The sequence below is a fragment of the Suncus etruscus genome, chromosome 1 (genome assembly GCF_024139225.1).
Source record: "Suncus etruscus isolate mSunEtr1 chromosome 1, mSunEtr1.pri.cur, whole genome shotgun sequence".
Lineage (NCBI taxonomy): Eukaryota > Metazoa > Chordata > Mammalia > Eulipotyphla > Soricidae > Suncus > Suncus etruscus.
Window position 1 is genome coordinate 177499686 of NC_064848.1, and position 26781 is coordinate 177526466.

Consider the following 26781-nt stretch of genomic DNA (forward strand, 5'->3'; position numbering starts at 1 on the left):
ATCATCAGGCACTCACACAGCACTTTTAGTGTGTGGGTGAATATGTGTTTTGTTCTTAGAGAAAGAAAGAAATGGGTGGCATACTACATAAATTTTCTGGATAAAATGTCTCTTTTTCAAACCCACACACTTTATATCTTTATGAAACCCTCCCCCTACACACACGGCAGAACAGTATAATAAAGACATGTATTTGGGTACGTAAAGCGTATAGAATAATAATTAAAAGGACACATACTTGGGAACCAATCTTAGAACTTGTTGGACTCAAGACTTTAGTTGTATCCTTGGTCAAGAAGAGGAATGGTGACAATAGATGTGATCACAGGGATATTGGGAAGATTAAATAGGTGGATTTATACAAAGATTTAAGACTTAGCTACTTGCTCATGCCACTGAAGAATTAGCTTGGATGAACATCTCTTTGATTTAGGCAGATATAGTTCATTTCTCACTAGCTGAAGAGTATTTCTAAATAACTCAGCCCAAAAATTAAATGGGTATATTTACCATAATTTCTTCAAAACTATCCTAACTATGGAGCATTTAAGTTACCTCTAATTTTGTACAAGGCATAAAGCTGTGTACACCCTCATATGTGTATGTTTATCCTTACACATGTGGAAGGATGCCAGTAAAAGTGGTCTCTGAAAGTAAAGATTGCTCATTAAAGATTTGACAGATACTGTTCATTGCCCTCTGGAAACACTGTATGACCCTCATTCTAATAGATGATGGCTCCTCCAATCACTAACATCCTATATAACTGTATATTAAAGTTATTTTATACATTTTTACAGTCGAATAGGCTTTTATAAGTGTAATTATGTTTTAATTTGTGTTTCAATCAACTTTGAGAAACAAAATACTTTTTCTTAGTCATCCACGTATCTGCTTCTGGGACTTGTCAAATTATTGTTGATGTATTTTTGAGATATATTACAAACTGGTTTACATGTGTCTTTGGGGCTTTTGAATGTGGTCTCAACTCATAGAGGTGAAACATCCATGTCTCTGGATCTGCTAGTCGTTGGAACCACTGGATTTGCAGCTCTGTGCATAAGGGAGAAACCATGCTTGGTGAATTTCTGACACAAAGCCCATTTTATCCTCAAAACTACATTTTCTTTACTGACCTGAACTCTGCAGCTGCTGTAGCTCACTATGTTATTTTGTATTACTCCTGATCTTTTTTTTTCCTGCTTAGTCAGCCCTGGTTATTAGAACCTTAGACAATGTCTAATTGACAAGTGTATTCTCATAGCATCTTTCTCCTGGATGTTTCTTTTTCTCTTTTCCATGATTCTACTTCTTTTCACTTCTTTTGATGAGTTTAGCATGGTGAGATGATTAAGGCAGAGCTTGGCCTCTAAGACTGTGTATCTCTGCTACCATCTCCTGTATTGAGGTCACATCTCTGTGGGCTGTGCTACTGCTAGTGGCAACCCATTGGGTCCCAGGAGTCATCATCAAGGTTTACTGGGTCCATGCTTTGCTGTCATCCCTATACTGAGGATAGGGGCCAAAAGCAAGTATTTATATTTCAAACTGCTGCAGCGAATTGAATTCTGAGGAGTTTCTGCTGTTCTGAGTCCTGAGAAATACATAGTTCTGAAATGGCATCTAATTTTGCTCTCCTCAGCCCACATCTGGAGATGAAGAAGTTGCATCTTCCCTTGCTACTCATTTGCTAGGGCACACATCATTCTCTCTACAGCAAACATGCCCTCTGGCTCCTGTCCCACAGATAAATTCCAAGCTCCATCAACCAGGGTTATAGGAATGCAACCTTCAAAGACCAAAAATTGTACAGGAGTGATTCTACCTTTCTAGCCACCCCAAAACATAGTTTCATATATAACCTGCACTTCAGTAAGCCTCCTATCTCTAAAATGAGAGGTTATTTTCTATTACTACAATGAGAAGGATGTAAGTTAAGAGAGCTAACTATGCTTCAGTCAAGAAAATGACTCTTTATCCTTTCTGAGATGTCTCAGTTCCTTGAGACATTCTACTTTACATATATCTCCTGCCCTGGTCAGCAAAAAAAAGCTGATTCTGAAAAGACTGATAAAACTAAGGTGGTTTTTTGATAGTAGTTATTAGTTTTAAAAAACTTGGATACAAGATGGTTTAAATTGTGTGCTTTCTCCTTGAACCATCATGTTTCACCCCACTAACGGAGGGTGAAATAATGGAGGGTAACGAGACCAAAGAATCATATGAACATTAAGTAGAAATAAAAAAAGGATCAAAATTAAACACCAAATCCAAAGCCAACTACAATAGAATTGATACCCAATTTACAAAATACTAGACACAGTGGATCTCCTATACTAGCAGACTGGGAGTGGGTAAAAGAGGGGGATATGGGATGTATGCTGGGAACAGGGGTGGAGGGAGGACAATATTGGTTGTAGGAAAGCTCCTGATTCAATATCACTATCTACCTAAAATATTACTGTGAAAGATTTGTAATCACTTTGATAAAAATAAAAAAAATCAAACTTGGATACTGCATTCAGTATGATAGAGTCCATTAACTTCCACAAGCAATGGTTAAAAATTCTAGGGATGGCATCAAAAAGGTAAAATATATCCAAATCTTTCAAAAGAAAACAAAGATAGTAGATTTTAGATGAAACTTAGAAAAGAACAAAGTCAGGTTCCCATTTTATTGCAGACTTTTTTCTGTGGGAGTGAGTGTCAATAGCATTTTACAACACTAGTGACCTGAAGGAGCAAGAAGGAATCATCTTTCTGCCCTGAAGAATAAGAGGCATAATATAAATTTGCCTCAGCCCCTGGAAAGTGAAAATCAAAGTCCAGACAAAATAGTTACAGGCAAGGAGAATCTTTTTCTATGTGTAAACCCAGCCCAAATCTTTGTTCAATCCCTGAACTCCATATGCAAAATGCCCAGTTAAAGATCAAGGAGTTTTTGAGCATCCATTCACCATAGGCAAGATAAAGTATATAACCTGAGAGTAGGCAAATGACTTCCTGCTAAAACGGAACCATTAACAACTTTTTGAAAACATAAAAAATATTCAGAACCTATACACTCAGATAACTGAACTGCAATAACATAATTCAAATATTCTCTCAAATATTGAATAAAGTTAACAACAGTTACTTCTAGGGAATTGTCATGAAACTTAAGCCAGATGATACGTCTAAAGATACTTTTTTCATCAATGCAGGAATCAAAACCTTCACCTCCTGGCACCTGCTAAAATTAACTAAAGGAAATACCACCAAGAATTTTCTAAGGGCTGTTAACAATATAAATTGGAAAAAAGTAAATACTTCTAATACTACTAATATAATACTACTAATTCATTGGTACTATATCTAAGCTCCAGAACCCTAGAAGTAAAGATGCATGAACTTAAATGTCCACTCAGGTTTGTTGTCAAAGCTGTTAGTTAAATTTGCCAGGAAAGAGAGGACATGGTATGCCAAAAAAGCACAAAAGCACAAATACAGAACAAAAAAGAGCCAAGGAGACAAAATGAAAGAATTTTGAAAGTCAAAACTACATACCAGTACATGGCTAATATAAAAGCAGAGTCAACTATGTGGAAAAATACTAGGATCAAGATTTTGAAAGACATGTTTGGATCTGTTACACTAGTCACAAGTCTCCCCCAGCCCCATGAATGGTGTTCCCTCCCCAATTGGGCACATTTTTCCTCTCCATCAGGAGCCTCCTAGCACTGTGGTATCAAGTTTTTGATCCTCTCAAGGAGAGAACATGAAGACATTATATCAAAGTTTGCCATTACTTTCGATGAGTAAGAAGGGAGAATACAATGGTTGGTCAATAGAGAAGCCTTATTCTATGTAAATAAGATTCTCATTTGAAGCTCTATGCCAGGAGAAGGCAAAGTTTTGCCTATCTACAATACCTGGGCAAACAATAAAGACAAGAATATAATTGGTGAGTCTTTTTTTCTTGTTACTCCTTATCAATACTGAATCAGTATTTTACTTCCTAGCTGTGAAATGATACTGCAAGAATGGATAATCTTAGCAAAGATCATTTTGTCTCCTCTGTTATAATCTTATATGTTCCTCCAAAATCATATTTCTTCCTTGGGTCTACTGAAGTTATCATGTACAGACACTGGTGACAAAATAAAAAGAAGTGATTTCTGATGCCATTCACACCAAAGGATATCAGTTATTTTCCTAGTTCCCTACCTGTACTAATTATGAGAAGACTTATCTTTGTCTAATTTGGTGTGTATCATTGACTCAAAAATTTCCAAAAGTATCCTCATGTTGTGTAAGAATGAAGAAAAAACTTCACATAAGATTAATTTTCTATATTGAACTCCAACCGAATCTAGAGATTTCTTTTATAAAACAAGACAACCTCATCTGTTCCCAGCCTTTCATTAGATCATAAGATGTACCCATGAAAAGCCATTGTCTATTGCTACTTCCAGAAGTATGCTCCAACTATCTGAAACTGCCCATCCTACTACTCTAACTCCCTGTTGCTTTACAGTGTAGATTTCTCTCAGCTTCAGACCTTTGTCTTTCATTTTCTTTTCTGGTTTTCTAAATGGTCATTGTACACTACTTCTCCAGCTTAATTCCAGTTCCCTCTTCATTTGTGATTTCTGCTTGCCTCATCACAATGCCTATTCTGATTTTGGTGAAGACAATTCAAAAATTTCATCCCATACAGTTAAATCTAGTTTCCAGGTCTTTCCAGATTACCAGGCACAAGCTACTTGTCTCCAAAATGTGTACAATGTGAGACTATTGGTCTTTGAACCCATTTCTGAGGTCACCTTTAGTGAATAATAATTGAATGGTGCATTATATGTAAAGTAGAATTTGTCAGAGTCTTCGCACAATTAAGCAAAGACTTACTGCTAATGTTCTCCAGCTGTAAGAAGAACAGGAAGGTCTATGTTCTATCTAGACATTCTTTCTGAAGAATATCTATGGTAATTCTGGAGAAATGCCATTTACAATGTATAATGAAGGAAGAGGATTGCCAGCAGTTAGCATCACCCTCTAGATCCTCTTCAGTTAGGATACTGCATTCATTATGGTTTTTGTATACAGCTTCACAGGAGAAAAATATACATGGAGTAAGACTAAACTGATTCTGAAGCCTACCCTATTTTGGAGGCATATGGATTCAGAACACTTCACAGATAAAACGGGATTATATAGAATGATTACTATATGTTTGTGCCAACTCCTTTCCAAATACAGTATTTGGTTTTTATAATAATACTGTTGTTGTTTATTGTAGTAGTACTCTAAGACAGAATCTTTGTTACCATTCCCATTCCATAGATGAAGAAACTGAATCACAATAAATTATCAATTCAGCTGTTTTTGAATACAGTTAGTACTTATAGAGTCAAGGTGCATAAATCATATAGGTGGCTCCTGAGTTCTCACCTCTTTAGCTATCTTTACATAGATAAAGCTGGCATTCAGAAGTCAATGATAACAACAGCAGTGATGTCTTCACTATATAGTGAAAGCAATGCAACAATGCAGTGACAAATTCTTCATTCAATTAGCAGATTATGCAAATGTGCTAAGTACTTTGTATAATGCAAATTGTGCTTACAAAATGTAAAAATTAAATCATTTATCTCTCCATGCACTTCTGCAATACCTGTCTTCAATTGTAGCAACAGCACCTGGTACCCTGTGGGTGTTAAGCGAATGCTCATTAATTTGTAACTCACACTGTGATTGTAGAACATAATGGTATTAGCGTTAACAGTACAATGGTTAAGAATAAGAATTCCACACGAAAGAGTAAGTATTATTGGAACATGAATGCACAAAGGCTCAAAATGAATGACCTTTCAAATTCCAAATTCTGCAGCAGCCATAGTCAGCTCTGTTCTGCCCTATTATGGTCTGAAAGATTCTGTTCGTTCTTTAGGGATCAGCATATTCTGTGAAATTTCACAAGACATTTCTGCCTCCAGGTCTTGTGCTTAAATTGGCCCAGTTTGGAAGTTTGACAAGGGGATGAAATGCCATCACTAGTTCATGCCCACCATCAGTGCTTGATGAAGTTAGCCTTTAGGATCTGGGTTAACCTCTGTGAGAGAAAGCTTGTAGAAGTAGGATCAAAATAATCACTAATGCACAATGTACCAGGCCGCAGTGTTCCGGCTCCCTCTTCCCTTTCATGTTAAATTCACTGCTTTAACTAAGTGGCCCTCTGCAAAGCAAGGCTGTGACTAATGGGCCTTTGATCAGGTTTGGTTTCCTGACAGTTGTATCTATAAATGAAACTGTATCCCAGTTAAGTAATGAACATCAATTCTTCCTAAGCTATAACTGCGAAGTTTCCCTTCATCTCAAATCACCCCAACTGTTCTTATGTCAAGAATGATATCTCCTTCTTCAGAAAATTTCCACTTGGGGCCAGAACATCTGTAGAAAAGACATTTGAGAGAAAAGGTGCAAGAGCAGTAGAAGTGGTAGGAAAAGAGTTTTCTGGAATCTGTTGGCATATTCTAGTGCAGGCAGAAAGCAATGTTTTGAATTACTGTCATGTAAATTATTTTATATATTAACTCTTAATTTTTACAGTAGTTTTGTAAGTTTCTCTAGTCCATTATTCAGAGGGAAACACACTTTATAAGTTAAATGCTATTCTCTAGGTTATGTAACTGGTCAGAGGCTGGGTTATGGTTATAACAAGCCCAATTTCAGATTCTATTTGACTCCAAATTTTATTTTCCCTAACTCTGGATGTTCATTATGTTTTTACCCTCTAGAAATGTTAGTAGGTTTAAGTTCTTAATCTAGTTCTGCTAGATCTGTTCTCTTGGGTAAGTTGCATACCCTTTTGATCATATGTTCTTCCTCTGCAAATTAAGATACATAGCAATTACTCTGTTTATTTGGTCCAGGTATTGTGAATGGGATTTGCACATGATAGTGTGCAGTAAAAGCATGGTAGATTACTCACATGTCTATGAACAGACTTTTGATATTAGCTTCTATCTCTAGGTCATTCTAACACTTAGCTGCTTCCTTTTCTTGACAACCAAAAGCAATACTTAAGTCAGCTTTGTCAACAACTTTTTGCTTTAATGATTAGAGACTGTCTCTATTTTTTAAATATCTATTTCTTCTCTATCATTATTTTTGTATAAGAAGGCCATTGATTTTTGATAGTTAATTTTGTAGCTTGCCATTGCTATATGAAACTAATTTTTCTAGGAGCCTTTTGGTAGTGTTGAAAGTTTTCTAAGCATATTATATCATCTGCAGACAATGAGAGCTTAACTTCTCCCTTTATTATCTGGATACCCTTGATATCTTTTTCTTGCCTAATTGCAATGGCAACTACTTCCAGTACTATGTGGCATGGGAGTGGCAAGAAGGGGCAGACTTATCTTGTGCCAGATCTTAGGGGAAAGGTTTTCTGTTTTTCTCCATTGAGTATGATATTTGCCCTGGACTTGTGATAAATGGCCTTACCTATACTGAGAAAAGTTCCTTCCATTCCCATCTTGTTGAGAGTTTTTATCATAAATGGATGTTGGACTTTATCAAATGTTTTCTCTGCATCTATTTATATGATCCTGTGGCTTTTAATTTTCCTTTTGTTAATGTGGTGTATTAGGGACCATCTTCTCTAGATGTTGGAATAGAAATGACAATGAAATATGCTTTCATGGGAATTTCAGATTCCATTTCTCATAAGGAAAGAAGAAATAAGAGCAATTAAATCCACAGTTAAAAGCAAATGCTGCTAAAGTACAAATGATATCATGTACTAGTTGGAATTTCTCCTGTTTTCTCAGGCTTACAAAGCAGGGGCAGCCCTTTGCAATCTTATGCCAGATGTCAGCATCTGTTGCAGATTGTTGCCACTCCTATGCATCACTTTGGCAAATTCCTCTGTCCAAACTGGTTGCACTTAGCTCCTAGCAAAACCAAGGAAACCAAAAAGAGGGTAAATCGGGGTAGGAAGTGGTGCTGCTGCAGCCACCATGTAAAATTAGAAAGATCTTGTTCCATATCACTCACAAATCACTCCATTACATAACAGAAACATGGCACACTCAGCGAACATTAGGTGAGTAGTCTATGCCCTTCTCAACCTGGAGAATTAACATACCACATGGAGACAAAAGGAAATTAAAATTAATCTAATAAACATATTCTCCCATTTCTCTATTTAAATCCCTGTACCTTTTATCCTAAAACAAGGCTCAACAGGAGCATCTAACTAGTGACACTAAACTACTGCAAACAGCAAGCCTTGAAATAACATGTGCTATCAGAACAAATTTGCCCATCTTGAACAAGTGATTTCCAAGGGCTAAGAAAATGACAACCATGGTGCCAAACATATAGATAGCATAGGAAGAAGGCACTTGTTTTGCATGTATCTTACCTGGATTTAACCCCAGAAGTTCACTGAACTTCTTAGGAATGATCCTAAACACACAGCAAGGATTAAGCCCTCTGAACACAGCCCAACATGGCCCCAAAACACAGAGATTACCAGGAAAACCAGGTGGTTTCTCAAAAGGGAAACAGAATTACCATCCAACCTACCAAAGAAAATTCTAAGTATATAATATATTACTATTGAAAATAAGTTTTAAACAAATCATGGGATATAAGTGTTCATTGTAAATAAATTGCTTAAGAGTCTAAAGGAGTGAAAACAACATAAAGATCCATCAGCCTATAAATACAATTATAAATTGCATTATACCCCTACCACACATTCTCATTTATTCATATAATAGAATGAAGTACTGACTGATGTCAAAACATGGATGAATGATAGAAAATGTTATGGTAAGCAAAAAAAATTCAAACACAGGTTATTTATTGTATAATTTTTTTCAGATAAAATATTCATAAACCAAAGTAGTAAATTAATGGTTACCTGGGTTTAGGTAAAAGAAGTTATTATGGAAGACTGTTTAATTAATGGTATATTTGATTTTCAACCAATAAAACTGTTCTGAGACTAGGTAGACATGCTAGTGAACAATACCAGAAACATTCTAAATGCCACTGAATTATTATCCACTTTTAAATGGTCAATTTTACATTATTTAAATTTAACCCTATTTTCAACATCCACCACTCAATCCTATCACTTTCTCTGAAATCCATAAAAATCTGTGTGAGACGAAAGCTCAAGATGACAAGTATATATCTACAATGAGTAAAATTCTATTTCCAATTCCCAGAACCACATCCCTTCATCCATCACTGCTAGATGCGGCCTGGTATTCTCCTACATCCCCAGTTCCAAATCTCTAGTCTTTTTTTTTTTTTTTTTTTTTGGTTTTTGGTTTTTGGGCCACACCCAGCAGTGCTCAGGGGTTACTCCTGGCTGTCTGCTCAGAAATAGCTCCTGGCAGGCACGGGGGACCATATAGGACACCAGGATTCGAACCAACCACCTTTGGTCCTGGATTGGCTGCTTGCAAGGCAAACGCCACTGTGCTATCTCTCCGGGCCCAAGATCTCTAGTCTTGAGCACAGTTTACCCCATATCCACCAGTAGGTTGAACATCACTGGAGCGGACCTTTTCCCTGTCTAAATACTACTGGGTGCTGTCCCTATATAAATAACACTTCTAAAAATGGAATAATGTATCAAGTATTTTTTTTTTTTGGTTTTTCGGGCCCCACCCGTTTGATGCTCAGGGGTTACTCCTGGCTAAGTGCTCAGAAATTGCCCCTGGCTTGGTGGGACCATATGGGACGCCAGGGGATTGAACCGCAGTCGCCATCTTTCCTTGGCTAGCGCTTGCAAGGCAGACACCTTACCTCTAGCGCCACCTCGCCGGCCCCCTGTGGAGACTGGTAAATGTGTAAAGAGGATATGTTCCTTGTAGAAATCAGTGGCTAATAAAGGGGAATACACTATAAAATTCAAATGATATGAACCTTTTATTATAAAATACTAGAGAGAAAATAAACACATATCTGAACATCTCATCAAGCAGTTGGAAAGGAGGAATAAATTCCTGCTCTCCAAAATGAATCTTCCAGACCTGTCCTGACCAGAATTCTTTTGGGAACTTGTCAGATTTAATTAGCTGGATTTTGTCCACCACATGTACTACTATCCTTTCTTCTCACTACTCTAACCTGCAGATAATGCCATATTTTTGTGGTAACAGATGCCACTCTCATATCTGCTGCATTCAAGTCCTGAACTAGATGATTTGCTCCTACTGGGCTCCATCCTGATAACACTCAAAGGAGGTTATAGATGAGAAAGTTTCTATAAAAATCAGTCAAGTAATCACAATATATACATGTGTTTGTGTGTGTGTTTGTGTGTGTGCACTTTGTATGCAGAACTAGCTCTATACTAGTTGTCAAGTGACAGAGGCATGGTATATAAATGAGTTGGGTCATTGTGTGTATTTGTATAAAGGTTGAAGATACTTTATTTTTTATTTCCTTTAATGATTTGTAAACTGTTTTTTAAATTATAATATTATCTTTACTTAAACACCATGATTCCAAACATATTTGTATTTGGGTTTCAGTCATAAAAAGTCCACACACCCCTTCACCAGTGCAACCTTCCCATAACCAATGTTCCCTATTTCCCTCCTCCTCCACCTCTTGCTTTTCTTCCAGACAGGCATTCTATTTCTCTCACTCACTATCATTATCTGGTTGTTAATATAGTTAATATAGTTATTTCTCTAACTGCATTCACCACTCTTTGTGGTAAGCCTCATATTGTGGCTAGTCCTTCTAGCCTTCATCTCTATTGTATCTGGGTATTATTACCTTACTGTCTCTTATTTTTCTTAAATCCCATACATTAGTGAAACTATTCTGTCTCTATCTCTCTTCCTCTGATTTATTTTACTCAGCATAATAGTGTCCATGTCCATCAATGTATAGAAAAATTACATGACTTAATTTTTCCTTCAACTGCATAGCATTTCATTGTGTATGTGTACCATGGTGTTTTTAGTTTTTAACCTCAGTACTTTGTTTATAGAAAGTAGAAAAATAGTGGGCCTGAAGCAATAGCACAAATAGCACAAAACAGGGCAGTTGCTTTGCACATAGCCAACCCAGGCTCAATCCCTGTTCTCCCCTGTAGTTCTGAGCACTGCTAGGACTAATTTTTGAATATGGAGTCATGAGTAACTCCTGAGCATTACTGGGAATAGCCTAAAACAAAACAACGAAACTAGAACAGACAGATAAATTCGTGCTATTCAGAGGTTGTAAATGCCATATCTCAGTGGTTTTGAATTGCTGTGTACATACAGTTTTGTTTACCAGTGTGCTTTGCAAAAATCCAATGCAAGTTAGAGCTTTGTGTCTTTGTTATGTATAGTATAGTTTAATAAGAGTTCTAAAACACTAAGTCAGGAAGGAACCAAGGAAACAGCTCAGGGACCATGTGCATATTGTTTGAATGTACAAGGTCCCAAGTTCAATGCCTGGTTCCACAGGGGCCCTGAGCTCTGAGTATTACCAGTAGCACTGGGCCAGGAAAACAACATATTTCCAGATCAAAACATTGAAACATATGGCCCAGTTGTATCACCAAGATAGGTCCACTGAGCCTTGAACTCTATTTGGGAAGACCCCCATAACAAAAGTTTAAAATGTAGATGTATCAAAAATTAATTCAATGAAATTGTTTAATAAAATTAATCAAATATTCAAAAGCTGGCTTGCTATTAAGATCTATTCCAAAAATGAGGAATGACTGACAAATGACTGACCCAGGTTCAATTCCTGGCCCCATATATGTTCCTCTGAGTACCACTAGAAGTGATCCTTGAGCACAGAGCCAGGAATAAGTTATGAGCATAGCTAGGTGTGGCCCCAAAAACCAAGAAAAAAAATCAACCGTTTTTTGATTATTTGACAGGGAGTTAAAAATGTTAGTTTTGCTCTAAGCAGATCTCAGTAAAATCCAAGCTATGCAGCATAGAAGGAAAGGAGTACAAGTAATGTTAAATTTAGAAAATGATATATTAGCAGCTGGGCAGAGATAGTAGAGGGAGATTTTTACTTGGTAAGCCCTTAGTTGGTAACTCAGGCAGAAACATAATCTGGAGACTTGGTCATTGCAAAGAGGATCAACTGGACCAGAGAGAACCTTTGAATTTATAGTTGGACAAAGTGAATGTTCCTGAATACTTCAGAAAGGCATTTCCACTTGATTTAGTGCAAATGATTGCACAAATATGGCTTAGAAATGAAGAGGAGGAGTCCTTCTTTGGAGTGGGGGTAGTTATGGTGTGGTGGAGGTGGCAATTGGCTTTTGTCAGATGTGGTGCTAATGGAAGGGGTTTCATTTCAAACGATGGCATACTTATGGTATATGTTGGGAAGGAACTGAGCCTGGCCCAATAGACTTAAAGAAAGAACCAAGTTTTAAATGTTGGAGATAAAATAATAAAAATGAAAGTAATTTATACTGTCTGATTCTCTGCTAATAAGATAAGAACATGTAGACTCAAGAGAAAGGTTTGGAAAGTCAACTCACAGGGCTTGACAAACCTCTGTAGTGAGTTGATTAAAGAGTTTAAAAGATATGATCAATTCTAACCCTCATGTACTTGTAAATATGAATTTATTTGGAAAAAGGTTAGATTTGTATATAGGATTATTTGCACATATAATTAGTTCTCAGATATAAGAGAGAAAAGCATAGCATCAGGTGGATAACAGTTTTATGAACTGAGAATCATGTATAGTATTTATTGCTTAGAACCAGTAATCACCTGGAGAAAACAACATTCGTTTGGTCAGGTGCCTATCTTAATCTATCCAGGCTATGCTTTTACTTACAAAAGCGACTAGGGCAGCTGATGCTGAAGTCTCTGGAATATATTTATCTTACAGCAATCTACTGGGAAAAGTAGCAGAGTTAAGAGTGGTTACAGGACCTCCACCAATGGTAACTCCCTATTGGTGCCAGCATTCTAGGAAATAAGGATCCCATAAACTGTCAATCCAGCTCTTCTCCTCAGTCTATTTAACTAAGCATATCTATTTCATAAATGTATGAATATCCAACATATCCATATGTAGACTCAGAAGCACACTGTAGGGAAACAAAGCTATAATAACAGAAGCAGAGAAGAACTATGGTGAGCCTGAAATCACCAGTAGAAGAATTCCCCCCAGGAACCTTTAAAAAAAAGATCGCTTTGCTGAGAACTTGACTTCAGGATCCTATTCCTAGAAACTAAGAGAACCCATGCATTTATGTTGTATGCCATCCAACTTGTATCATCTGTTATGACAGCCCAAAAACCCAGATACAGTCTTCTACTTGAGGTTAAGGCATAAGAAAACCCAAGGGACATTGGTGAGAAAACCCAAGGGACATTGACATACTTGGGTGATGTGTCTTCACTCATTGGTGTGATTAGGAGTCTGTGAAAGACTAAAGTTTTTCAGACTTGAAGTCTTAAATAGCCATGGGCACACCAGGCTCTGCCTTTAAACTCGCCCTGAGAGACAATGTCTTGTCAACAATTGTCAACAATGACAATATCAGCCTTCTACTTTCCATCACCATCTTTAGCATTTCTCATTGTGCCTTAACTCTCCATTTTGCTACTTCAGGCTCAAAGCATTACATTCTCCACATTGTAATAAATTGATATCTCAAATAAACCAAGTAAACTGTGAAGAAGAAAATGCACATAATGTATAATATTTTTTCTTTCTGCTAGCTTCTACTGCATGATTTTAATTCAAATAACTATTTGCTCTCTCTAGGGCATCTATACAAATACTTATTTGTATGGTTGCTCTACTTCACAGTTTCTTAAGTCTCTCAATTTGTAGGGCTTAATGTGCCACCAATGACAGCATCAGGAGATACTGAGAACAATTTATTCAAATCATTTTCACTTCCCCTCTGGGTTTCAATGAAGAATCTTAATCCCAAAGGCCAATTCATTGAGATGTTCCCAAACTATAGAATCACAAATCAAATTGCAAGAGGAGCTTTAAAAATATAGGTGTGTGTGTGGGGATAGGTGAGGCTTACACAGAAGAGACATATATCTGGCATGCTCAAGGTCTTGAGAAATGCTGTTTTGAACTCTGATCCTGGTTAGCCAACTATGGTTGGGATTGGCTCCTAGCTGCCCTGAGCACTACATGAGAGCCCTCTTCCATAAAATTAAAATTAAAAAATTTTTAATAACAACATATGTGAGAGGAATATATTTGTTTGTCCCAGGTTTATCTAGTACAATTTATGAACCATCATTACTTTGCTAGGTATAGAAATTGTATATAAATGACAGAATTAAGTCTGACCTTCAAATAACTCATTGTCTCTTGTGTATATGAGGATAAGACCTTTAATGGAATGGCATAAGCATATTGATAAGTATTATCTTGTGACAATAGTGCAATTGCACAGGTGTCTTGTGAAAAGAAATTTTCTGGAGATAAATCAGGGCTTATGTTGCAGTCTTCTTTTCCTCTGGGAAGTGACCTCAATAAGCCCTGGCCTTCTGGTTTTCAGACAGATTCAGTCAACAGAAGGACATCTGGAGGTAGAGGAGGGCACTCTCCCTGTCAAACTACAGTCTGACAGGGACTGTATTATTCCAGAGAAGCCACAGCCTCCAGTTGGAAGACCCTCTGAAGGATCTACTCATGCTGAAGAAATGAATTCTCCTCCCTGCCCCCAGCAACTGCCAGCTGCTTCATCATTTTATCTTGATTTTAATTTCCCTTCCCCACACTTTTATAAATAGTCCCATCATGAAACTTCCTGTAGCTACTCATTGACATATGCCACCAGTTTTCTTCTAGGCAACTATTATCATTGTATGACCCATACAAGCTCAGTGAGGTTTGAACTATATTTTCCAAAGTGAGTAAGGTTTCATTAAGTATATGCAAATAGACTGGGGTCTCCAAGCTGTAGTAAGAAACCTTCAGAAATTGGGAGGTCTGGGAGAGTACTGCATGTAAAGATATGAAAGATGAACACTCATACCAGAGGGTCTTGGGTAACAGAAGGAAGGAAAACCAAAATGGTGAAAGGCCTTAAATGTCATGCAATCTAAGACTTCTGGATTTAATTGCCAGTGACGTGAAATGTGGAAGACACTGAGGCCAGACATCCTAAAATTTTAAATCTCCAGGTACCCAAATCTTGCTATAAAAATCTATATTTAAAAAATAAGATATTGGTGTAGATATCTGTTCTGAATTAATCATCTATTGATTTTGTACTCTTCCCTGCTTGGTGGTTAATAAATTCACTCTTGGACCATGAGCTAAAGAAAATTGTTGACTTTTTGAAACATCAAATCACTTCAAAAGCATTTCTTTCTCAGTTCCAAGTTATTGAGCTTCCTACTTATGTATTATGAATAAAAGGGAAAATTTCTCTAGAGAAATGTCACAGTTTGATTCAGTTACAGAAAACATTGTTAAACGTGACAGTCTTTCATAGATCCTTATAAAAGGGAGAGCCTGATCAGAGCTAGGAGGAGAGATGATGTGTATATGGTGGTGATGGGGAGGGGATGACATTGAAGAAAGTAAAATTTGGAGAAGCACTTTGCAATAGAAATAAACATAAAGCACACATATAAAACACGAAGGAAAATCTTAATCTTGTATAAGTCAGATTTTAAATGTGAAAACTGGTGAAAGCTACCCAGGTCTATTGATAAACAACAGACTAACAAAGAAGGAGTAGAAATAGAACATAGCTTAGAACACTTGTTTTGCATTCAGCTTACTAGATTTTGATCTCCAGCACCAGAGAGAAGTCCTTGAGCAATTCCAGGAATGATCCCTCAACACAGAGCAAGAAGTAAGCCTATACACTATCATGGCTCAGTACCTCTCCCCAAATCAGACTAACAAAGTATGTTATATACATATAACTAAACATCATTCTACATTAAAGGAAAAGAAATTCCAATGGAAACTATCACTTGGATGACTTTTGAAGAGACATTTTATAGCTATATATTGTGTCAGAATTTTTTAAAATAAAAATAACAAGTAAAAATAGGTTAAAGAGAATGGTAAAAGTAGATATATTTGAATGGACCCATTACATCTAAGGAAATATCATTATTCAGTATATATAATCAACGCAAATGGGCTGAAATGTCTACATTTCTTTCATACCACTCCACAGTATGTACTAGCATAATTCATATGTTCAGTAGCACATGAGGTTAATAGCTACTTTATTGAACAAAGTTGGTCCACACAACTGAATGAAGTTGTGAATCCAGTGGAGGTGTTTTGTCTTTCTTTATAAGGGCAGCAATGTCTTGTCCTATAGTGACATTTTTATAGTTCTACTTTTTAGGAATGTGTATTTAAGTCAGTACCAAGAATGTATTGATACATGTTTTTATGTGATAACATGAAGGGATAGTCATCACAGAATCTAATGCCAAAAAAGATCAAAAGATTCCATAGACCTCTTTCATTTCTAGTAAAATTTTGGCTGCTACTGATAGGAACTTGCAACCAGGATTAGCCTGGTTACTATGGGGTATAAATGGCCATGTATAATATATTTCAGAGATGTATAAAACTAAGGGTGACCTGAAACACATTGATTACCACTTCAGATCTGGAGTTTTTCATTTGTGAAACAGATTAAAAATGGCAGACAATATACATGAGTGTTGGGAGAATTAAATCAGAATGCATGCCCTGTTAGTAAAAGGAACTAGAGCAAAGCAAAGTTGGTGATTATATTCTAGAAATAAACATCAGCAGCACCATTATCATTCATAGTAGAACATTTGATGTAACCAGGAGTGTGTTAATGTTCTTTTAGACTTTTCATCATTGCATCAGAAATGTTGAGTAGATGGTGCAGTAATTAAGAATAGATTAGCTAAACTGCTTGGGTTCAAATTGTGAAATTAACATTCTAAAATGTTTTCTCAGTGCCTCTTTCTCCTCCTTAGCTACCTCCTTTCCAACATAATCTCTGTGTCCCTCAATCTTTAACTCTGTAAAGTCAAATGATAATAATAAACACTGCATAGATTTCTTGTTACTATTAAATGTAATAATTTATATGAAGCACTTGTAACAAGTCCTGATACATGCTAAACCTTGGATAAATGAAGCCACCATTATTGGATAAAAAAAAAATTTAGGATTCAGGAGTTGAAGTTGTGGTGCAGTGGATAAGTCACAAGCCTGACATACAGAAGGTACCAAGACTAATCCCTGCACTGCAAAATAAGAAAGAAACTGAAGGTAGAGAAGCAATTATATTAGGAACTATACTTGCTCTCTCATAGCATAACCTTGCAAGAAAGTGAAATCTTAAACTAATAATGTGATAAATATTGACCATTATCATAGAAAAAATACACATTATTGGAGAAATTATTGATAATATTTTACCAAATTATTTATCCATCATTATGAAGTTTTTATTCCTTCTCATTAGCAGATACAAGTTTTTTTTCCTGACAGGTTTTAAGCACAGTTTCTTCAAGTCTGTCCATCTGAGTCAAAGTATCTTTTCTTCCCAACCACTGCCATCACCTCACTGGTATCCAGCTACCAATAGGCCCACACTGTTGTAAAGCAGTAGTTCTTCTATTTAGCACTCACTTGTTGCCTGAAAGAGTACAGAGTGTTTCTAAAAGCTTCACATTTCCCAAACCTGCTTATAGATGATGGGCAAATCTTGTTCCTGAGGAGTCGTTATTTCTATTTGTGTGGGTCAGAGTGGACAAATACATGCTGAGAGTGTGTTCAGCCTCCATGAGGCACTGCCCGCTTTTGCACAAGTAATTACAGAATGAACAAAAGAGATTAGTGGTGAAGCAATTTATAGTGAGCTTCTTAGGAGGTCAGAGCAGCACAGATTAATCTCCAAATTGACAAGATACAAGAGAAAAAGAAAATAAAGGGGAAAATAAATTGTTGATGAAACTGTCTTTCTGGGAGGTAGGCACTGAAAAAAGAAGCTTTCTGCAGTTCTTATTTAGTAAAAGTTATGATTTAACCTAGCCTGACCTCATCCCTAAAGCAAATACATCTTGCAGAAGTACATAGGGTAGAAGAGACCCTAAAATGCTAAAATGCCTTTCTTTCCCCCAATAAACTGGTCTAGTTTTCACCTTCATAGGGACCAACCTCTTTCCATCAAGCTTCAGCCTCATTCTATCCAGAGAAGTCAGTTTAACTTCTGTCTGCTGGTTTGGCCAGAGCCTGAGATCAAAGAAGACAGGGAGTTGGCTGGATGAGTTCTCACATGGAGGTCATTTTAGACTGGACTCCCCTCTGTAATCTCTGTTCATCTTTCCTAGGTACCCTCTTACTAAATGGGGAGATTGCATGCCCTTCCACTTTCAGACATTATGGAGTGAAGAAAGAGATGCATTCTAAGAGGAATTCTTGTAGGCAATCATGGATACAGCCAGGGGTCCCAAGAAGCTGCAAACTTGTCTGAGGGAGGAGGATTTCTCCTGGCTTACTAATACTCAAAAGCAAGTTTTATAAAAGCAAGTAGATCAGTTGATAATTCTTAATTTAAAGAAAAAGAGGAAAAATGTTCATAAGTCTCTAGAGAAGTTCATATTTATCTAGATTATCTTACTGGTTCTTTTGGGCAACAGAAATATATGTCAGAAAAAATGGTAACAGACATAAAAAGGTATAAAACATTTCCCTAATATCAATGTCAAAAATTCCTCATCCCAAACCAATTTTTAAGTAGAAGAATCATTTTATGTATATAAATATTCATAGAAGTTTTAACAGCAATTATAAGACATCTAGAAGCTATTTAAATATCTAATGATTACTAAGCAGATTATGGAATATTCATTTAATGTAGCCACATGTGATGGTTGTACACAAAGACAGGAAAGTATTTATGGTGTAATATTGGGGAAAGAAATAGAGTAATTAACAATATCAAAACTGTAGTTACAATTATGTTAAAAGAGGAAGCTTGGAAAAGATGGAGAGAGCACAGAGCTGTGCAGGAAGTACAAAAGGGTCCAATAGGGAGGAAATCTTAGAAAAGAACCTCTTTGTAATATTAGGTTTCCCAATACCAGCAATAACAAAACAACAAAATTTAGGTATCAGATGACTCATTACCTCTATTCTTTGGTTCTTCCTGGGATGCTTAAATTTAACCCTTCTAACCAGTATGCCAAGGCATATTATGGTGCAATGAATGAGTTCGAGAGAGCCTGGTGCCTCAAATCTTGAGATTTTTTCATCAGGTAGGCCCCCTAACCACTCCTCCTAGAGGGTCATGGAAAGATTGGTGAGAACGACCTCAGTGAGAGGCTTTCTCGTAAAAACTTGCCTCTGGCTAATATTTTATGGAGACTTGTAGCAACCTGGGAGCAGGGGTCCTGACCCTCTGTCATAGGAGCCACAAGAGCATTTCATTTTAAATGCGAACATCCCCCGGAGTGCACTTCACACCATATCCCTGGTGGCAGCTTCATCTCTTCCGCCTTCAGCATATACAGTGCTCAATGCCTGTTGTTAGGATAAACCAAGTGACAACCCAGACTATTCCCTCTTCCCTTTCTCTTCTCCTGGAGATGAAATTTGTACACGTTTACTGAAGATGCTCGAGCATCTAAACATTCAGTCACACCAATACTTCTGAAGAAGGAAGGAAAGAAAAGCAAATGAACTACCAGAGCTTCCGATAACCAGAACATAAGTTTATGACTAGGTATATTGTAGTTTTGCTCAGCAAGTTATTTAGCATCAGGAAAAACAACTACTAACCAATTTCCTATGCTCGACCACCTGCTGCTACCTACTTGAATGCTTTGAAGCAAAAACGTTCTTTCTTGCTTTTTTGGATACCTTCTATCTATTCTGTGTTCAGAGAAAATTTCTGAGCTTGATTTTGGGGGGAAAATATCTAAAAACTTTCCCAAAGTTCCAGGTAACATCTACACTGTCAGCCTTGAAAGACCTGCTCGTTTGTTGTGGGGCTGAGAGGATGCAAGAAACAAGCCATACTTTTGCGTGTCTGGGCTGTGTACTCTGAACTCTATTCATGGTGACAAATGAGAGGCTACATTTTGTTGAATTTGGTTCTATTGAAGTGGACCTGAGAACCAAAGATACAAAAATGGCCCTCACCCCTTTTTTGGCTAACTCAATGTAAATTCCCCATCCAGAAAAGCAACTCCAAAGCAATCTGACATTTCTGCCAAAAACTTGGACCAAAAATCCCTCTGGGGAAGTCCTCCCTCGGGACTGGCAATGTGACAAGCAACCCACTCTCAAAGATGGAGACAAGAAGAAAGAAAAAAACAAATGAAAAAGAATCATTCCCACCTGCTGCTTCCATGTATTGCATTTCCTTGCAAGCAGCAGCAGAAAAGAGCCACGAGCATGCTTTCATGCCTCCTTTGGAAAAGGAGGGCAGATTCCAAAAGCACTTGTTAACAGGGCAAATCCCCCTTTCCCGCTCACAACCACACAGATAAGACCCAAATCACACAAGCATACACAACCTCACAAGCAAACCCCCTGTCCAGCATTCCCTTCCCAGCTGCAGAGAAATCATAAAATGCTACTCACATGTAGAAGCTTCAGCCTCCCTTTTCCTCTCCCCAGTCTTTGCACCGGCTCTGGTCGCTGCTGCTGCTGTTGCTGTTGCTGCTGCGGCTGCTTTTCTTTTTGCAAGTGAAACAAACCTTCATAGACAGAGATGGTTTTCTTCTGGGCTGCTTTGTCTGAGATTCCACAGATGAGCGCCGACTCGTTTATGTCATTATCCAAGTTCGATTGCTCCCCTAACACAGGCAGGGTTTTGGAACTGTCATTTACCGACTGGGCTTCTGAGGAGAGAAACAACAGACCTGAAACTGACAACTGATCACATCAAAACACTCCAGGGGGTGGCAACCCAAGATTACCAAGTAACACATTAGCTTGCAATGATACCAGGCTCAGCCATAGATCATCTGTCTCCCAGTCTCACTGTGAGACTAACCCAAGTTGAAGAGACATTATTTATGAACTTACAGCCACCAGAATGTCTCCAGGTGAAGCCATATGGGCATTATAAAGTGTCGTGTTCCCAAGGATTCTGCAACATGTTGGACATTGTTGAAATCAATGAGACTATTGATATCATTTAGTGGTTAAAAGTTAGAGGCTTTTTAATAGATTAAGGTTTCCAGAAATTAAAATAGAACTTAGGTTCCAAGGTGAGTTTTATCACCCATTAGCTGTGTGAATTTGTACTAATTTCCCAACTTCTCTGAGTCTCTGTCTTCATTAGCACTAAGGCTGATATATTTCTCCTAAAGGACAGTTGCAAGAAGTGACAGATGGTATATAAATTATAAAGCTCAATATATGTCTCATAGAGGCACCTCCACAAGTAAAATAGAAATTTCATACCCTGCTACATTATTTGCTAACTTTGGAACTTTTCAATAATAACTGAAGTCTTATACAGTGGGCATAAACCTGAGGATCGTTCCAATGGTTCATACAATTAACTGCCTTTTCAGAGGAAACAGATTATCACCCCAATTTTAGGTACCAAGCATAGAGGTTTGGTAGGAATGCCCATTTCTTTTTTCCCTCATTTCTTAAATATGGGAATAGATCAAAAGTGTGAAGCCTCATTCAGTTATCACAAAAGAAAAATTTATTCCAGGTGTAGGTCAGCAGCCTTGAAGATAGAGACCCCAGAAATATTTTAGTTGTGTACTGAGCTGCCTGGAATTAGAAGCACTTAAAGAAACAACCTACTCCACAGTTGGTTCCCTTTATGCAAATGAGGGTTTCGGTCAACATAAATAGGACACACATGGGCATGTCCCTATATGCTTGAGTCCCAGGATATGACTGAAGCTTGACCCCTGGCTTGCCTCCCTACTATATTTAGTTTTCACCCACATCAAGATTTTTTTTTCTTTTATGTGCTTTATGTTCTGATATGGAGCCTCAAAAGTGCTAAGAAGACATGGCTATTTGATCTTAGAAAACAGAGTTATGGAGACAGAGTAAAAGAAACCCAAGCTCTTCTTGTAGGACTTTCTCCTGATTGATTTTGATAAAGGAAGCCTTAGTTGAGAAAATTGTATTCATTTCACACATGAGAGTTTGTATTAGTATTGGTGGTGGCATATGTGGTAGGAGGCATGGGTGGACAGGAGAGGAAGCTAGAATGTTAGCCTCTGAAAAAACTATGTAGAAGGTGCTCTTGACCTTCCCAACTATGTCTTTTTTTAATCTCTAGAGAATACTGCTATTCAGGAACTAGTCATCACAGACTTGTCTTCCACTTTTTACTACCCCCAAAGCATGAGTGCAAAGCTTGAACAAATATCAGCAACCTTTGAAGGGCATTTCTACTATGTGTAGATAGTTTCAGTGGAACCAGCATAAACTAGATCTAGAGCCATAAAATGACTTCTTCCTGTCTACCATGCTCCATTTTATCTCACAAATAATGGCAGACAGGAAGAGGGCTCAGGGTTTAGGTATAAACCTGGGGTAACTACAGGTCAATCTCAGTCTATTTTTGTACATCTAACAGTCCAAGCAGTATGAAGCCTGGTAGGATGATCATGGTAGGCTTATATGAAAAAAAAGAGGGGAGGAAAACAAGCAAAGAGTTAACCAAATCCCGAATTATTTCCTTCAAGGAACTTACAGATTACACATATATAAGGGCCCATCTCTGAAGAATATATAAGTTCTTGGTATGGTATCTGTTACATTGCAATATCTCAGTAACTGTTATTAAATACTACTACTAATAAAAGTAATGGATATAGAGATAAATGCACAAATTGCATTAACTTCGGCTAATAAGGGGACCATAGAGATCCACATATATTAATACACATATACTGCATGTGCCATACATCAAATTAATATATAATATTTCTGGTCTGATCCTCAGAACCTTCACAGATACAGCCCTGATGTATTCCTGAGCACTGACAAATATGTCCTCCATATTGGTGCTCCAAGCACAATTGGGGTAGCTGGGTAATCCCCAGCAACAGTGGGCTCTCCTCATATTGATCTGCTGGCCTGACTGACCAAGAATTACCAGATGGTGACACCAAGTACCCAGAGTTTTTTGGGAAGACTCCCACAAAAGCCAAAACAAGCAGAAGATTATGCTCACAAATTATACCAAAAATTTACATATCAATTGGCTCATTCAATTCTCAGTACAACTTTAAGGAAGAAATAATATAATCTCAATGTATGAATAAGAAAATTAAACAGGAAGACAATACTCAGTTACCGGCATCTGTTTCTAGACACTCTGCTTCCTTCCCAGTCTGTGAACTTCCATCCTTTTTCCTTCTAAGTCACCTCTTTCTCACTCAAGGGTATCACTCTGACATCAAGGGCAGTACTAAATTCTTATTTTCTTTTCACATCCATTTTCCCTTATATATTGTATCATTCTTCGTGTTATTTGTTCTTCTATATTTAGTAGGTATCTTCAGCTGATCTCATCTCTACCTCAAATTCATAAGCTCCACTATATAGAAAAAGTCTTCTCAAGAGTTGTCAAAAGTGATTACCTCAATTCCCTTCTCTCTCAAACTCACTCAAATGTGTTTTTTTTCTTTCTGCCACCACTCTATAAAATGGCTTTTGTCAATGTCACTGACAGGCTCATGTCAGCCCTCATCCTGATCTGACTTGCCTACTTCATTTGACTTGGGTAATCATTCTTGAATCACTTTCTTTAGCTAGCTCCACACTGTCCTGTCTTTCTTTACTTCACTGAATGCCCCTTTTCAGTCTTCCTGTTGAATCATACTCCTTCTGTTCTGGGGCTATAATACTAAGAAGAGGCTCCAAGTTCATTTCTAAAGGCAGATAGCCAAGTCCAAATTTTGCCTACACAACTCTACAGGGATATATAACTTTAGGCAACTACTACTTAGCTTCTTTCCCCTACATCTCTAATCTATAAAATAAAATTTATAATATTACTAATGGGGTGGTACAATAGAGTAAATGAGTTCATATATGAAGGAATGTGGTGCCTGATATATACAAAACATTCTATGAGCATTCACTCTTTTTTTTTATTAACCCACTTCTTAACACTGAGTGCCTAAGGGCTTAGTCCTTTGAGACTGCTCTTCTCTCTGTGATCTCATTCTCTCTCATGGCTTTAAATAACATCTGGAGACAGATTTAAATCCACACTCTGGACCTCTTCTATACAAGGTAGACACAATGACCTAATTAGTTTCTTCTCTTAGAGGTTTAATAAGAATCTCAAACTTGCTATAGCCCCAAACCCTGGTTTGCTCAACTAACTTGCTCCTGCCCCAGTTTTTCTTATCTCACATGACAAGTCCAACATTCTAATGACTCATGTCAAAAACCTTTAAATTATTCTTGACTTCTCTTTCTCTTATGTTACATATGCAGTCCATCCTTGGAGCACTACTGCTTAAATATGTGCAGTATTGGTCACCTCCCATTTACTCCCAGCTACTCATCTGTTCCACAGCATACCAGTTTCTTGCACGCATCACTGCAGTATCCTCTTAACTGTCTTCTTTTCTTCCATCCTCTCTCTCCTGCAGTCTATTGTTAATACCAAGTAATCCTTTAAATCTTAGAGCTAGCTAATATCACTCTTCTACTCAAACCTCATAAAATGACTTCCACTTCATTAAGAAAAAATTTAGCAACAATATTACTGAATTTCAAGGTTCTATAGGGTTGGGCCCTCTGCTTCCTTTGTTATTCCTTTTTTCTGAGCTTAGCTCCTGTTATTTTTCCCATCACTCTCAATGATCTAGACTTATAGTACATTGAACATACATGAAACATACCCTGGTGCTTTTGAACTGTCCATTCTATGGGCCTAGAACACTTTATCCCTATGCATCCCACTGATTGATTTCTCAATACTTTAATCCTTTTTTCCAATGTACCATTTTTAGGGATACCTTTTCAGATCTCTATGTTTAGAACCTCTCTCTTCCCATCATGACCTTTCCCCCAACTTTACTTTCCTCCTTAAAACAAGACCAAATAATATATAGTATATTTCTTTTTGTGTCTGTGCATATGTTTGTGTGCCTAGATTCCCCCTTAAAAATGTAATCATGATGAGGGTAGTAGGATTTTTTTAATATTTTTAAATATGTTTGTAGTTCTACTGAATCCCCTCTGCTTAATATTTAGAAAATACCCACTGTTTGAGCTAACAGAATTGTTGATAGTACCTAAAAAGAGAGATAGCTGAATAAAGTCTGTGTCTAAAAACTAGTGTTAAATCAATCTTGGGTGAGAGGAAAAAGGGGAGTCTAAAATCACAAGTGCTGACATATCTAATACTTCTGGATATACCTTCTGGATCAACACTTCCTCTAGGGTCTTCATCATTACAAATGTTCTCTGCCATCTACCACACTTGAATAATATTGTCTTCTGATACAGAACAAATCACCCAAGATTTATTGGGGTTCCAGGAGAAATCAGATATCTTGGCAGTGTGAACACCATAAATAAACTGTGACTATGGTGGCCCATCCTCGTTCTTCTCCAATTTTATTCAAATCCCTAATATACAGTCTTTGATCAATACAACTAGAAGCCAAAATAGTCTCATTGAACCTGGAATATTTTATCCTTATGTAATTCAAAGAAATGCAACATAAGTTTAAGATATCTCAGATTCACAAGGCAATAGTATTGACGGCTTATCATGTGGCAAGAATGAATTCACAATAAGGTTTGAAAGAAAGGCAGTTCACTTCAGCAGGGTGGGCATCAACTGATGAGTGGCTTTGTTTGTTTGAACGAGTGTCCCAAATCAGAAATTTTTGATCACTAGCAAATACACCAAACTGAGACTCATTAAGCAGATTCCAGGAAACATTCTCTACTATTGAGATGGTCTTTGAATCCACAACTCTTCCTTCCTTTGAAACAGAACTGAGTGCCCACTAAGATTTGGGTTCCAAGAAATTCCATCTCTTTCCTTCTGATGTTGATGTAGATGCAAGTCTGGGTTGCACTCAGCAGATGAGTCTGGTTTCAGAGAATCTTTGTATAGTCAAAAACAAGAACATCACTGGATGGAGTTTTTTGTTGCAATGATGCAAGGGTTCTGAGGCATTTAAAGTGCCCTGTTCACTTCTCCTTCATGATTGGTCTTGATTTTTATTTCAATTTTCCAAAAACTGAGGGACAAACTTTAAATTATTCTTTTTTCACTATCATAGTGTGAAGCATCAAACTGGGCATCATCATTAGGAAGCTGCATACTGACTATCACAAAGTGTTTCATTCATCTGATGTATGTGTGTTCCCAGAACAAGTCAATGAATGCTGAAATCTTTCCTTTCTACTCTGGTCATGTCTGGAAACCAATGAGCAGTTAGAGTGGGCCACTTCACAGCATGAGTCATTACCAAATTGTAGGGAAAAAGAGTCCATATTTTGTACTCTTCATTGATCTCTTTGATGCATCTTTGACTGCATCATCAGAGGCTGCCTCCTTGTTGGCCAGGTTGGTCAGTCTAGCCATGGTGATGTCTCAGTCAAGCATTGTGGGAGAGGCAGGGAAGCTGATGGTTATTATTATTACGTTTTGTTTTATTTTTTGGGTCACACCTGTGGCACTCAGGGGTTATTCCTGGCTCTGCACTTAGAAATCGCTCCTGGCAAGCATGGGGGACCATATGGGATGCCAGGATTCACACCACCATTCCTCCTGGATCGGCTGCTTGCAAGGCAAACACTCACTCTACTGTTGTGTTATCTCTCCAGACCCTGGTC

General features: G+C 37.5%; 1 pseudogene; it reads right to left on the reverse strand.

The window, feature by feature from the left end:
• LOC125996594 (histone-binding protein RBBP4-like) overlaps positions 1–26530 on the reverse strand; it is a 66151-nt pseudogene extending 39621 nt beyond the window's left edge.
• Between the last annotated feature and the right edge of the window lie 251 nt (positions 26531–26781).